The sequence below is a fragment of the Prionailurus viverrinus genome, chromosome D4, assembly GCF_022837055.1.
Source record: "Prionailurus viverrinus isolate Anna chromosome D4, UM_Priviv_1.0, whole genome shotgun sequence".
NCBI lineage: Eukaryota > Metazoa > Chordata > Mammalia > Carnivora > Felidae > Prionailurus > Prionailurus viverrinus.
In genome coordinates, this window is record NC_062573.1 from 30,592,787 (window position 1) to 30,608,565 (window position 15,779).

The 15,779-nt window shown below is 41.4% G+C and overlaps 1 protein-coding gene across 4 annotated transcripts in view; it reads right to left on the reverse strand.

Annotated features, from left to right (window-relative positions):
• The window catches only part of RUSC2 (RUN and SH3 domain containing 2), a 67,734-nt gene that overhangs the window by 19,329 nt on the left and 32,626 nt on the right, over nucleotides 1-15,779 (reverse strand). Inside the window, exon 1 of one of the 4 annotated variants that reach the window (XM_047830351.1) lies at nucleotides 3,772-4,155. The exons of the other annotated variants lie outside the window; for them this stretch is intronic. The gene's annotated coding sequence lies outside the window, so the exon portion shown is untranslated. Of the gene's footprint in view, nucleotides 1-3,771; nucleotides 4,156-15,779 lie in introns of those variants that run through there. 4 annotated transcript variants of the gene reach the window in all.

The window sequence follows — 15,779 nt, forward strand, 5'->3', positions numbered from 1 at the left end:
TGATACACAGAGTCTAGAAGGCTGATCCTCTAAACCAGAGATAAAGAATAAATGGATAATGGAAGATGATGAAGAATCTGTACCTGGAGGGTGCAGAGAGTTATATTATACTGTTATGTTTACATATCTGTCCCCCAGGCTAGAGTGTAGCTTCTTGAGGTCAAAACCTGTGATACAGTCAACTCTGTGTCCCTGGAACTTATACACAGCGCTTGGAACATGGTAGGTGCTCGGTTATTTGTGGACTTCTATTTTACCCATTTATTTTTTTTTAATTAAAAAAATTTTTTTCCTAATGTTTATTTATTTTTGAGAGAGAGAGAGTGCAAACAGGGAAGGGCAGAGAGAGAGGGAGACAGAATCTGAAGCAGGCTCCAGGCTCCAAGCTGTCAGCACAGAGCTGGACATGGGGCTTGAACTGACAAACCATGAGATCATAACCTGAGCTGAAGTCTGCCACTTAATGGGTTGAGCCACTCAAGTGCCCCTATTTTACCCATTTAAAAAACTGACTTGTCTTTTTATTATTGAGTTGTACGGGCTTTTAAATTTCCTTTATCAGACACATGTCTTGAGAATATTTTCTCTCAGCCTGTGGCTTGCCCATTTGTTTTCTTTAAAAACATTTTTTTAAATGTTTATTTATTTTTGAGAGAGAGAGAGAGAGAGAGTGTGTGAGTGGGGAAGGGGGTAGAGAGAGAGATGGAGACAGAACTCTAAGTGGGCTCCAGGCTCTGTGCTGTCAGCATAGAGTCCAATGCGGGGCTTGAACTCACGAACTGTGAGACGCTTCACCGACTGAGCCAGCCAGGAGCCCCTGCCCATTTGTTTTCTAAATAGCGTTTTTTTTTTTTTTTTTTAAGTTTATTTATTTACTTAGAGTGCATGTGCAGGGGAGGGGCAAAGAGAGAGAGAGAGAGAGAGGGAGAGATAGATAGAGAGAGAATCCCAAGCAGGCTCCACACTGTTAGCACAGAGCCGGACTTGGGGCTCAAACTCACAACCATAAGATCATGACCTGAGCTGAAATCTACAGTCGGATGCTTGACTGACTGAGCTACCCAGGTGCACCTTCATGGTGCTTTTTAATTAATGGAAGTTTTTAATTTTATAAAATCCCATTTATCTTTTATGGTTAGAGCCTTCTGTCCTATTTAAAAAATCTTTGCCTATCACAAGATCATAAAGAAATTTTTCCTTTTTTTTTCCCCTCTGAAAGCTGTATAGTTTTAGCTTTTACATTTAGGTTTTGTTGAATCCTATTTTAACTGTAAAGCTCTATCACTGTTTGATTCATTTTATATTTTTGTATCTTAGAAAAGGTCTTATTCCTTTCTGATTTCCACACAACCAAGGGGGATGCCTGCCAGTATTTCTTTCACAGACAACTCTAGCTCAGTCAACTGAGGTGACGTACTGCAGGCATCCCATGAGATTTTGTATTCATGCCCCCTTTCCTGAACTTGCACATTTTTGTAAAGCACATTTTTTTTTACATGTCGCCTCACTGATCCTCACAACAACTCACGAAAGTAGGCAGAGACACTTCCATTTTAAAAAACAAGGAAATTGACAATCAAAAACAAAAGGACTTGTCCAAGATCATTCAGTGAATAAATGACAATTAGACAGGACTCAGGATAACTTAACTTTTGTTAGTTAAGAATGTAATGAGAGTATACTATACATGTGACTTTATTTCAAACACAACACACACCTCTTAGACTTCTTTCCTGGGAATGACTTGTTCTATAACAATACAAGTTTAATACTGTGGGCCATGAGCTCTAATAAACTTGAAAACAATAGGGTAGAAGAGCTCATTGCAGATCCCCTCTGCACCCTGATTAAATGGAGAGACATGGGAGATGACGATGGGGAAGGAATAGAGAATCCAGAATAGGAAGAGAGTGAAAGAAAGCTCTCAGAAGACGGGCCCAATAGCTATGCCTAGTAGGAAGATAGTGGTTGGGTTTAGCCAGCATAAAGTTATGAAGTCTAGCTCTCCAGAATCAGGGAAAGCTTTCCATGAGTGCCCTTTTCCTGGCCCCCATTCCAAATGGATGTCTCTTGGCCTAACATAATAATACTATTTATTAGTGATCATTCACTGAGCTCTTACATGCCAGGTGATTTACATATGTCATCTCTGGTTCCACTATGATCTTTTAAAGTAGGCACAATCATTCCCACTTCACAGATGAGAAAACTGAAGCTTAGCAAGAGTAAATCGTTTGCCCACAATTACACAGCTGAGATGGAACAACACAAACCCAGGTCTGCCTAACTCCTAATTCTTCCTACTACAACAGCCTCCCAAAGAAAATGTTCAGGGGCCACACCCTTTTCCAAAAGTACCGGCATTTATTCTGCTACTACAGCAGCTGCTTCCTACCTTTCCTGTACAGGCCCACACTTGAACCTCCACTTACATAATTTGGATTTACCCACTTCTCTATTCTCTGAACCGACAGTCCCTTTTATATTACCACCTCAGTAATATGAGTGTTATTAAACACTCTTCAATCCACTCCTGTCTCAGTTCCCAGCCCTCATCTTCCTGCCCCATTCATAGTCCCCAAGGCCCCTTTTCCCTGTTCTGTAGTTCACATTCCTAGATGCTTCCTGGGAACTAACACCCTCCCTCCCGCAACTTCCCAGTGTATTTGCCATAATTGCACAATGTGGAACTACTGACTGTATGTATGTGCCCATATTTGCACAATGTGGAACTACTGACTCCTTTTAGCATATGTATTTGAATCATTCACCAAGGTGGTCAGTGGAAATGGGAATTTAAGGAACTCTTTCTATCTGCTCAGCAATAGGTCAACTCTGGGCAGGAGAATGTTCTAAATTCCAGAAGAAAGGTTTCCCCTGTCTTTGGTCATCAGCAGCTTTCTGCCAGTCATAAAACTCTTTCCCTCTTTTCTTGGCCTCCTGAAGGAAGACTGGGAAGACAGCAGTATTCAGTTGCTCTTCTCTAACAACCTGACCTTGATCTGTGGCCCGATGAGGAGCGTCAATAGCACTGATAACTTTTCCTGTCTGAGTCTTCTCTTGGGCACGACTGAAGGGAAGAGACAAAGAGGGTGGATTTGGGAGGACCAGCTTATGCTTAGGTCTCTTCCCGATAGGAATCTAAGTCTGTATAAGGAGACTGATTATAACAGGTCAGGTGCTGTAGGCATTACAGTGACTGACTCCTCACATTCCCCCTCCCCCAATATACTATAGAGCCTCTTGGTCAACATTCTTTCTTATTCCATCCTTACCTGCAGCCTGGTGGCTCCATGGCAACAGAAGATATGGTATGCGTGTCTATGGGCATGTATGTTTATGTATGGAGGAAAAGAACGGGTTGGATGCTTCCCAGCCCTTCCTCTTGAGAGCTGCTTGGATCCCAGCATATTCTCCATCATAAACTTACAATAGCTTTAGGGGTGTCTCCTCCCATTAAGTCTTTGTTCCTAGATCTGACCCCCCTTCACCATGACCCATACTACAGCAGCCTCATTAGAAACGCCCAGAAAAGAGGGGATCTTCTGTTGCTTGACAAAATAGCATTAGCCCAAGCCTCTGCACCACAGCCCAAATGTATGCATGGACGAGCTCATCTAATGTTTGCTCTCATGCTTGCACTCTCTCTCTCTGTGCTCTCTCTTTCTTTCGGAAGGACAAAGCCAACCCTCAGAAGCCGGGGTCCAAATGTGCTGATCGGTTATCCTAGTGTCTCTACCCTGCCCCTCCCCCAGCTCCGCTAAGCCATACCTCTGTAAGGAGCCTTGAGCTGTACCCGGAGGCTTCTGTTCCTTTTGCACTGCAACCAAGCTCTACCTCGACAGTTCCAGCTGAGGCATTGTTCCACGGGACCACACAGGGGGAACTGAACCGATTTCCTAAGATCTGATTTCTGCTAATACAATGGCATCGTTGCTAATGCAGGGAGGCTGCGCAATCCCAGCCCCAGTATCCTTGCTGCTGCCGCTGCTACTGGTGCTGCGGTGACGTTGCTGCTAAGGGAAGGGGGAAGGGAAAGGAGCAGGCATGCCCACAGTACAGCCACTCAGCCTCCCTCCCTGTCAGTCCCTGTGGGCCCTTTAGCCTAGGGAAGGGGGAGGGGAGAGAAAGCCACAGAGGGCAGCCAGGGCTGGAAGACTGAGAACTCTGAAGGCAGCAAAGAAAATTAGACCAGAGAGCTGGGTCTAGCTTCTCTTTTGCTCTTAGGAGTCTCAGGGAAAAAGTCTGGGCAGAGCCTTAGAGCTTCCTTCCTTCCTTTAGGCCCCTCCTTTTAGATCTTAGCCAGAAACCTCTCCCTCCTCTCTTCACCGACTCTGAATGACTCCTTGTTTTCCAGCTTTTTCCTTTCACTAGGATTCCAGACTAGCCTCAGGGCAGAGCAGCCATCCTGGGAGGGGGTTTCTGAAACCTTGAAGGGAGGTTTCAGGGACCAGGCATCATTCTGTCAGCAGGTAGAGTCTTTGTGTATCCCAGCTAGATTCAGCACTAGGCTTTCTAGGGTGTGCCTCTTCAGAGAAATGAGGTCTGTCTCAGAAAAAAGAGAGACTGGGCCATAGGCAGGCTTCTATACACAGGGTGGTAGTGAGCCTTAGGACCGGGTTGAGCACAGGTCCCTTCCTAACACAGAGTCTGATTCAGTTCCCTACATCTTCAGAGGTTCTGTTAGTGTGGGCGGAACAAAACCTTCTCCCTTCACCTGCATCAGGTTTTGGTCAAGTGGCGTCCAGCTGAGCCAGTGGTGAGGCAGAATCCATTTGACCAGGCTGAGGGGCCAGGAAGCTTATTTTCCTAGGGAAAGGAAGGCTAAGGAAAGGGAGAGGTCTTCCCTCTGCCAGAGAAAAATCTCAGTTCTGCCTGTAGGTCTACAGAGCCCTTCACCCCTTCCCAGCTCCACTTTCCTCAGGTTCTGGGCCAGTTCTGTGGGAATCAGTAAACAGTGGAGAAGCTACAGCCAGAGCCAGTTGTACAGTAAGCAGCAGCACTGTCTGTCTACTTCAGGTCACTGCCCCCTGCTGCCACCCTTGATGGCAAAGACAGTCACAAGCTGGGGACCTATCTAGGTCTCCTCTCAGTGTTGACTAGTATCTGGATCCCTCAGCCAAGCCCCTGGATTTCAGGTCCCTAGAAAGAAGACTTGGGTCCAGTGGCCAGGACCACAGCAACTACCACTCAGGATCCACAAGAGATATAGTTTCTTTCCCCTTATTGCTTCTTCTATTTCCTATGTGACCCATGAGTCTACAGATGATATGCTAAAATGAACAGAGTTGCACAGGGAACAGAGAAGTAGGTAAAGTTCCAAAAACCCACCTCCAACCTAAATCTGTTTGAGGGGCAAAGGCACCTTGATCTCATAAAGCAGGAAACAATGAGGAAGAGAAGGAGAGAAGGAGGCTGCTTCATAAAACTGACCATTAGTGGTTTTCACAAGGAGACTGAAAGCAGCAGAAATGGTGTTGGTGTCACTGTACATGCATACCTCCTTGTATGGAGCGTCACTTTGTTATGTTTTCAGATACTGCATTGTTGTTGTTGTTTTTGTTTGTTTTTTGGCAACACTGTGTGGAGCAAGTCTATCAGCGCCATTTTTCAAACAGGATTTATTTATTTTGTGTCTCTGTGTCATATTTTCGTAATTCTCACAATATTTCAAACTTTTTCATTATTATTAAATTTGTTATGGTGACTTGCGATCAGTGATCCTTAAAAAAATTTTTTTTAAGTTTATTATTTTGAGAGAGAGAGAGAGAATGTGCACGTGCATGTGAACAAGTAGGGGAGGAGCAGAGAGAAAGGCAGAGTAAGAATACCACATAGGCTCTGTGCTGTCAGCTCAGAACCCAACACGGGGCTTGATCTCATGAATAGTGAGATCATGACATAAGCTGAAATCAAGAGTCGGAAACTTAACCAACTGAGCCACCCAGGCGCCCCATGAATAGTGATCCTTGATATAACTATTGTTAATTGTTTTGGGGCACCATGAACCATGCCCATAAAAGATAGTCAACTTAATAAATGTTGTGTGTGTTTTGACCGCTCCACTGTCTGGCTGCTCCCCTCCCTCTCTCCTTCCCCTTTGGGCTTCCTTATACCTTGAGACATAATAATATTGAAATTAGGCCAACCAATAACCCTACAGTGGCCTCAAAGTATTCAAATGAAAGGAAGAGTTGCACATCTCTCACTTTAAATTAAAAGGTAGAAATGATTAAGCTTAGTGAGGAAGGCATGTTTATTTATTTTTATTTTTATTTTTTTTTAATATGAAATTTATTGTCAAATTGGTTTCCATATAACACCCAGTGCTCATCCAAGGAAGGCGTGTTTAAAGCTGAGATAGGCCAAAAGCTGGGCCTCTGTGTCAAACACTTATCCAAGTTGTAAATGCAAAAGAAAGTTCTTGAAGGAAGTTAAAAGTGCTACTCTGCTAAACACATGAATCATAAGAAAGCAAAACAGCCTTATTATTGATATGGAGAAAGCTTCAGTGGTCTGGATAGAAGATCAAGCCAGCCACATTTCCTTAAGCCAAAGCCTAATCCACAGCAAGGTCCTAACTCTCTTTAATACTGTGAAGGCTGAGAGAGGTGAGGAAACTACAGTAGAAAAGTTGGAAGCTAGCAGAGGTTGCTTCATGAGGTTCAAGGAAAGAGGCCATCTCCGTGACATAAAGTTGCAAGGTGAAGCAGCAAGTGCTGATGTAGAAGCTGCAGCAAGTTATCCAGAAGAGCCAGCTAAGATCATTAACGGAGGTGGCTACATGAGACAACAGATTTTCAATGTAGACAAAACAGCCATATATTGGAAGATGTCTTCTAGGACTTTCATAGCTAGAGAGGAGAAGTCAGTTCCTGGCTTTAAACTTCAAACGATAGGTTGACTCTCATTAGGGGCTAAGGCAGCTGGTGACTTTAAGTTGGAACCAGTCAGTGTTCATTCATATACCATTCCAAAAATCCTAGGGCATTTAAGAATTATGCTAAATCTACTCTGTCTGTGCTCTGTAAATGGAACAAAGCCTGGATGACAGCACATCTGTTTACAACATAGTTTGCTGAGTATTTTAAGCCCACTGTTGAGGCCTACTGCTCAGAAAAAAAAAAGATTCCTTTCAAAATACCACTGCTCGTTGACAAGGCACCTGGTCACCAAAGAGTTCTGATAGAGAGGTACAATGACACTAATGTTATTTTCAAGCCTGCTAACAAAACATCCACTCTGCAGCCCATGGGTCGAGAAGTCATTTCAACTTTCAAGTCTTACTGTTTAAGAAATACCTTTCATCAGGCTCTAGTGCCATATATAGTGATTCCTTTGATGGATCTGGGCAAAGGTAATTGAAAATCTTCTGGAAAGGATTCACCACATCTGGTGCCATTAAGAACACTCATGATTTATGGGAAGAGTCAAAATATCAACATTAACGGGAGTTTGGAAGAAGCTGATTTCAACCCTAATGGATGACTTTGAGGGGTTCAAGACTACAGTGGAGGAAGTGAGTGCAGATGTGGTGGAAATAGCAAGGGAACTAGAATTAGAAGTGGAGCCTGAAGATGTGACTGAATTGCTATTACTGTCATGATAAGATTTTAATGGATGAGGAGTTGCTCCTTATGGATGAGCAAAGAAAGTGGTTTCTTGAGATGGAATCTACTCCTGGTGGAGATGCTGTGAAGACTGTTGAAATGACAGCAAAGGATTTAGAAATTACATAAACTTAGTTGATAAAGCAGTGTGGGGTTTGAGAGAATTGACTCTAATTTCAAAAGAAGTTCTACTGTGGGTGAAATGCTATGAAATGGCATTGAATGCTATAGAGAAATTGTTTGTGAAAGAAAGAGTCAATAAATGTGGAAAACTTCATGGTCTTATTTTAAGAACTTGCCACAGTCACCCCAACCTTCAGCACCCACACCCTGATCAGTCAGGAGCCATCAACACTGAGGCAGGACCTTTTACCAGCAAAAAGATTACAACTCACTGAAAGCTAAGATGATGGTTAGCATTTTTTAGCAATAAAGTATTTTTAAATTAAGGCATACACCTTTTTTAAGACATAATGCTATGGCACACTTCACAGACTATAGTATAGTATAATTGTAACTTTTATATGCATTGGGAAACCAAAATAGTCATTTGACTTGCTTTATTGCAATATTCACTTTATTGCAGTGATCTGGAACAGAACCCACAACATCCCTGAGGTATGGCTGTACTTCCCTCTTCCCTGAAACAGACCTCAAAGTGGGTTGGATAAGGAGCTTTAGTGTAGGGCAAAGCCAATCCCCATGACCAAGCATAGAGTTCTAGCTTCTTACTATAAGAGCTCGAGGGCCATGGTCTTTGTCCCTGAGATTTCTGTGAAGCTAAGCCATGCATTGTACTGGAGAGCCACTACTTAGGAAATGTTTGTAGTTGCCTATAGAAGGTGGCAGCTTTCACATTTTAAGTGCTTGGCTTACTTCACCACACCATCACCTATCTTCTACCCACTACTGCCAAAGATCTATAGTGTTTTTGATGAAAGATCAAATTATTTTCCGGTTAGAAACAAAATACAAATATTGTCACATTATAAACCCCAACTGGCTCCTAATTAGTATTCTCACCTGCAATTTACCTTCCAGTACTACCAGATTCATCTCCTTAAAGTACCATCTTTCTTCCATATGTCGCTCCTTCTACCTCTTTTAATGGTTTCCCATTATCCAGAGAATTAAGTTCAAATTCATTTTGGCTTTCAAGGTCCTCCATCTTTGCTATCTATCTACTCCCTCTCTATACAACCCTACTTCCCATACTTCATCATGTAGTCCTTCAAACTTGTTTCACTATCTCATTTCCATTTTTAAAAATTAATTAATTAAATAATTAATTTATTTAAATGTTTATTTTCAAGAGAGAGAGACAGAGCATGAGAGGAGGAGAGGCAGAGGGAGGGGGAGACACAGAATCCAAAGCAGGCTCCAGGCTCTGAGCTGTCAGCACAGAGACCAATGTGGGGCTTGAACCCAGAAACTGTGAGATCATGACCTGAGCCAAAGTCAGATGCTTAACCAACTGAGTCACCCAGGCACCCCTATTTTTTTTATTTTTAAATATAATTTATTGTCAAATTGGCTAACAAAAAGTGTTTACAGTGCGCTCTTGGTTTTGGGGGTAGATTCTCATGATTCATCGCTTACATACAACACCCAGTGCTCATCTCAACATGTGCCTTCCTCAATGTCCACCACTCATTTTCCCCTCTCCCATCAACCCTCAGTTTGTTCTCTGTATATAAGAGTCTCTTATGGTTTGCCTCCCTCCCTCTCTGTAACTATTTTTTCCCCTTCCCTTCCCCCATGGTCTTAAGTCTCTCAAGTTCCACATATGAGTGAAAACATATGATATCTGTCTTTCTCTGACTTATTTCACTTAGCATAATACCCTCCAGTTCCATCCATGTTGCTGCAAATGGCAGGATTTCATTCTTTCTCATTGTTAAGTAGTATTCCCATAATCTCATTTCCACTCTGCTGCCTTTGTTCAGATTCTCCTACCTGTTACACTTGGATCTCTACTCAGAATTATTCAGAATCTACAAGGCTCAGATCAACTCATCCGCCAAGTCTTCACTGATCAGCCCAGAGCCAGAAATTATCTGTCTTCTGAACCTGTGGCTACAGGCTGTGAGTTTTACAGACAGGAAAAAAATCCCATAAAACTCAGTAGATCAATATGGGATTGCCAATTTCTTACATTGCCAAGTAGCATCATTAAAAAAACAAAATAGGGGTGCCTGGGTAGCTCAGTTGGTTAAGTGACCGGCTCTTGATTTCAGCTCAGGTCATGATCTCATGGTTTGTGCTCTGCACTGACAGTGCAGAGCCTGCTTGGGATTCTCTTTCTCTCCCTCTCTTTGCCCCTGCCATGCTCTTTCTCAAAATACATAAATAAACTTAAAAAAAAAACTTTGCATCAACTATCATCATTTCATAAAAATAAGCATATCATTACTTTTCTCATTTCATTGCATACTGATGCAAAATTCATGAAAAAGTAGCATTAGTCCACAAACAGTTTTGATTAAGTAAATCATTTGTCTTTTGATGCGTTTATTGTTCTTTTTTTCTTTTTTTTTTTTCCAACTTTTATTTATTTTTGGGACAGAGAGAGACAGAGCATGAGCAGGGGAGGGGCAGAGAGAGAGGGAGACACAGAATCGGAAACAGGCTCCAGGCTCTGAGCCATCAGCCCAGAGCCTGATGCGGGGCTCGAACTCACAGACCGTGAGATCGTGACCTGGCTGAAGTCGGACGCTTAACCGACTGCGCCACCCAGGCGCCCCATATTGTTCTTTTTTTCATATCCACTTTAATGTCTCTTTTAACTGCAAAGTCCAAGTTAAATTCATCTTTGCCCAATATCCAGCGTATAAGACAGAATTTTTATTTTGTGTTTCCCACAAAACCTAGCACAGTGCTTGGGCAGATAGAAAATGGTGAGTCCAAGTCTTGTTGAACACGCGTAGTATAAAAAAAGATGAGCCTTGAGTGTAAATGAGAGTGAGCAATAGACAGATCTGACTCAAACGGCTTAGAAGAGAAGACCCCTGTTCATGTGGGGGTAAAAAAGATCTGTTAAAAGAAAGCTTTAAAAAAAAAAAAAGGAGTAATTCTTCATAACCTTGAGTCAGGCAATATATTCTTAGATACAATGCCAAAAGTACAAGTGACAAAAGAAAACATAAAGTGGACTTCATAAGAATTTAAAGCTTTTTGCTTCAAAGGATACAATCAAGATAGTGAAAAGACAACCCACAGAATGGGAGCAAATATTTGCAAATCATATTTCTTTCTCTTTTTTAAACTTTTATTTATTTATTTTGAGAGGAAGGGAGAGAGAGAGCGAGAGAGAGAACACGAGCAAGGTTGGGGCAGAGAGAGGGAGAGAGAATCCCAAGCAGGCTTTGTGCCGGCAGCACACAAGCCCCAATGAGGGGCTTGAACTCATAAACTATGAGATCATGACCTGAGCTGAAACCAAGAGTCAGATGCTTACCCAACTGAGACACCCAGGCACTTCTGCAAATCATATTTCTGATAAGAGATTGCTATCCAGAATATATAAAGAACTCTTAACAACTCAATAATAAAAAGATCTATAACTCAATTAAAAAATGGACAAAGGATTTGAATAGATATTTCTCCAAATAAGACATAAAAATCGTCAATAAGCACATGAAAAGAATTCCAATGTCATTTGTTATTAGGGAAGTGCAAATCAAAACTAAAATGAAATACCACTTCACCCTTCTAGAATGGCTAAAATCTAAAAGATGGACAACAACAAGTATTGATGATAATGTGGAGAAATCAGAACCCTTATACATGGCTGGGAGGATTGTAAAATGGTGCAATCACTTTGGAAAACAGTCTGGAAGTTCTTTAAAATGTGAAATATAGAGTTACCATATGACCCAGAAATTCTACTCCTAGAGATATTCCCAAAAGAAATGAAAACAAAAATTCACACAAAAGCTTGTATACAAATATTCACAGCATTATTCATGATAGCCAAAAAGTGGGAACAACCAAGTGTCTTTCAATAGATGAATGGATAAGTAAAATGTGATATGTTCATAAAATGGAATATTATTCAACAAAAAAAGGAATGAAGTACTGAAACATGTTACAACATAGATGAACCTTGAAAACATTACTCTAAGTGGAAAAAGCCAAATATGGAAGGTCACATATGATTTGACTGCATTTATATGAAATGTACAGATTAGGCAAATCTACGGAGACAAAAAGTAGGCTAGTGGCTGACAGGGACTTGGGGAACGGGGAAAATAGGGAGTGATTGTTAACAGGTATGGGATTTCTTTGTGGGATGATGCAAATGTTTTAAAATTAGATTGTGGTGATAGTTGCTCAACTCTGTGAATATGCTAAAAACAACTATACTGTATACTTTAACTGGTGAAACATGGTACATCAATTATATCTCCATTAATCTGTTAAAAGGAGTAAGTTGCAGCAGCAATCAACAGTGTTGCTCAGCTCCACAGAGACAGAAGTCTTTGAAGTTTCTGCAACTGGGTAAGGGTGATGGAATTTCAGGTATACAGAAAGCAGAGGCATTTCTGGCATCACTGGCATGTCAACCCAAGGGCCTGAGACAATAATACCCTCTTTCTCCTGTTTTTTTCAACACAAAAATTCTTAAAAGAATAGATTATGTTGGGGTGCCTGGGTGGGACTTTGGCTCAGGTCATGATCTCACCACTTGGCTCATGGGCCCACATTGGGCTCTGTGCTGACAGCTCAGAGCCTGGAGCCTGCTTCGGATTCTGTGTCTCCCTCTCTCTCTCTGCCCCTCCCCCACTTGTACTCTGTCTCTCTCTCTCTCAAAAATATAAAAAAAATAAAAAGAATAGATTATGTTAACTTTATTTTCTCCCTAACCATTTCTTAACTACCTAAAGTCTGTCTGTCTTGTAATATTTGGTCTGAAATAGTTTAATTTTGAACTTACATTATTTAAATTTTTTTATTTGACTATTTTTTCCTATTGAAACCCTCTTTTCCCTTTGGCTTTAATCTTCCTAGTTCTTCCTCTTAGATCATTCTTTCTTCATGGTTTAATAAACCAATACCTGGCACACTTTTAAATGTAGACTTATAGGGGCGCCTGGGTGGCTCAGTCGGTTAAGCGTCTGACTTCGGCTCAGGTCACGATCTCGCGGTATGTGAGTTCGAGCCCCGTGTCGGGCTCTGTGCTGACTGCTCAGAGCCTGGAGCCTGTTTCAGATTCTGTGTCTCCCTCTCTCTCTGACCCTCCCCCGTTCATGTTCTGTCTCTCTCTGTCTCAAAAATAAATAAACGTTAAAAAAAAATTAAAAAAAAATGTAGACTTATAGTCAAATATACTCAAATTTAAAAATTTTACAAATAATGAAAAATAATGTAGATTTACAGCAAGGCTCAGATGTGAAGTCTTTTCAACTTGAGAAGTATTTGGCCCTTCCCATTATGCCACTGATTTCCAAATCTTACATTCTTCCAGAACTTCCAGAATCAAATCTCTCAGCCTTCTTTGGACTATCAGTAACAAACACAAGCCTGAAAACACTGAGAGTTATCTGGACTCTCTTTACATTCAATCACCAAGTCATGCCGAATCTTTTTTCAAATATTTTCGGCATTGATCTAATAATTTATTGTGCTTTACTATATTCCAACTATTATGCTAAGCACTAACTTACATTATCTCATTTAATCCATATAACCACTCTCTAAGCTAAGTATTATTATGTCTATTTTATGGATGAGAAATGAGGTTCAGGGATATTAAAAATCTTCCTAAGATAACTCAGTCAGTAAATATCTGATCTGAGATTCAGATAAAGAAATGTCTGATTCTAAAGTCAGTGTTCTTATTAACCACTTGTTATATTGCCTCTCAAATTCCCACTCTTACTCCCAATCTTTCTAATTCAGATCTGCATTACCTCTCCTTTGAATTATTATATACTTTTTCTACTAGTTTCATGCTTTCTAGTGCTTTCATTCCATCTCTTTCCTCCCAGCTATCCTATTTAATGACACAAGATTAATCTTCCCAAAGCACAGCCTTTAATATATCACCTTATTACTAAAAAGTCTTCAATGGCTCCTTACTGCCTACAGGATAATCCAAATTCCTTAATGTGACATTCAAAATTCCTTCCTACTTATCGAACCATGTTCCATTACATGCCAAATTTATTCTGAATTCTGAGTTTTGGGTTACTCCACTGGGAAGATATCTGGAATACTCTCTCCCTATTTCTCTTTTCTTTTCTTTTCTTTTCTTTTCTTTTCTTTTCTTTTCTTTTTTCTTTTCCTTCCCTTCCCTTCCCTTCCCTTCCCTTCCGTTTCTTTTCTCTTCTCTTCTCTTCTCTTCTCTTCTCTTCTCTTCTCTTCTCTTCTCTTCTCTTTCTTTTCTTTTCTTTTAAAGGACCTAGCTCAAAGCCTACCATGTCTGGACGCTTTTCTTTCTTCTCCTCCTCCTCCTCCTCCTCCTCCTCCTCCTCCTCCCCCTCCTCCTCCTCCTTCTTCTTTTTTTTTATTTAGATCCTCTTTAATTCTTAATTCTTTTTTTTCAATATATGAAATTTTTGTCAAATTGGTTTCCATACAACACCCAGTGCTCATCCCAAAAGGTGCCCTCCTCAATACCCATCACCCTTCTTTTTAAAATGTTTATTTTTGGGGCGCCTGGGTGGCGCAGTCGGGTTAAGCGTCCGACTTCAGCCAGGTCACAATCTCGCGGTCCGTGAGTTCGAGCCCCGCGTCGGGCTCTGGGCTGATGGCTCAGAGCCTGGAGCCTGTTTCCGATTCTGTGTCTCCCTCTCTCTCTGCCCCTCCCCCGTTCATGCTCTGTCTCTCTCTGTCCCAAAAATAAATAAAAAAAACGTTGAAAAAAAATTTTTTTAAATGTTTATTTTTGAGAGAGAGAGAGAGAGAGAAAGTGTGAGCAGGGGAGAGGCAGAGAGAGAGAGAGAGAGAGAGAGAGAGAGAGAGAGAGAATCTGAAGCAGGCTCCAGGCTCTGAGCTGTCAGCACAGAGCCTAACGCAAGGCTTGAACCCATGAAGAGTTGAGAGATGGATCATGAACTGAGCCGAAGTCAGGCACTCAACCAACTGAGCCACCCAGGTGCCCTGGAAGCTTTTCTTAATCACAGGAATTTTCTCTTGAACTTCAATACCAATCGTCTGCACAACTCATTTGGTACCAAACCTTGGCCAGTTTATTTTGTTATTTATCTCTTCATGACAGCACATTTTTGCAGTGTGGGGCTGTGTCTTATATCTTGATAGGTAATTATTAGCACAAAACCTTGGAACTTAGTAGGGCATCACCAATGTTTATTTGATAAAGCTACTGGATGGCAAGCCCAGCAGGCTAGCTGGACCCAAGATAACTTTTGGGAGCTTAGCTTAGCCTGAGAACAGCACATCTGATGAGAAGGAGGAGAGGAAGGAAGGAAGGAAGATAAAAACCAAAAAGCTGAGACTTAGTAAAAAAATTCTCAGTGCCAAGATCTTAAACTCTTAACCCTTCATTTCTCTCCATTTTCATACCACGGATGGAAAGATGACTAAACAGCTGTGTCTTCAGTCAGCACTTCCCTACCATTTATTCCCAGTCATGATCTTAGAGCATATGTTGCAAAGTGACAGCGTGACAGTCACATCTTGTGTGTCAATAGGTTTTATGTGGCTTGCACCTAAAATGCCATCATAAGAACAAAAATTTTGGAGGGGCACCTGGGTGGCTCAGTTGGTTGGGCGACTGACTTTGGCTGAGGTCATGATCTTGCAGTTCATGAGTTCGAGCCCCACATCAGGCTTGCTGCTGTCAGCCTGACAGCACAGAGACCACCTCAGATCCTCGTTCCCCTCTCTATGTCCCTCCCCCACTTGCGCTCTCCCAAACATAAATAAATATTAAAAATAAAAAAATAAATATATAAAAATTTTGGAGATTTCTAAAAAAAATAAAAAATAAAAAAAAAATCTGGATTTCAGTTTGTCTTGCTTGAAAAAACTGACCATGTACCAGGCCCTCATTTCCAGATAGTAACAACTGGCTGGAATTGAGAAGTGGCTGCCCTCATAAGATAGGCATGTGCCCTTCCGTTTGACATGTTCCCATCACTCCTCATGGAGTTTTGTAACTAGCCAGGTTCACTTTATTCATTTGCATTTGCATTATTTTCCTTG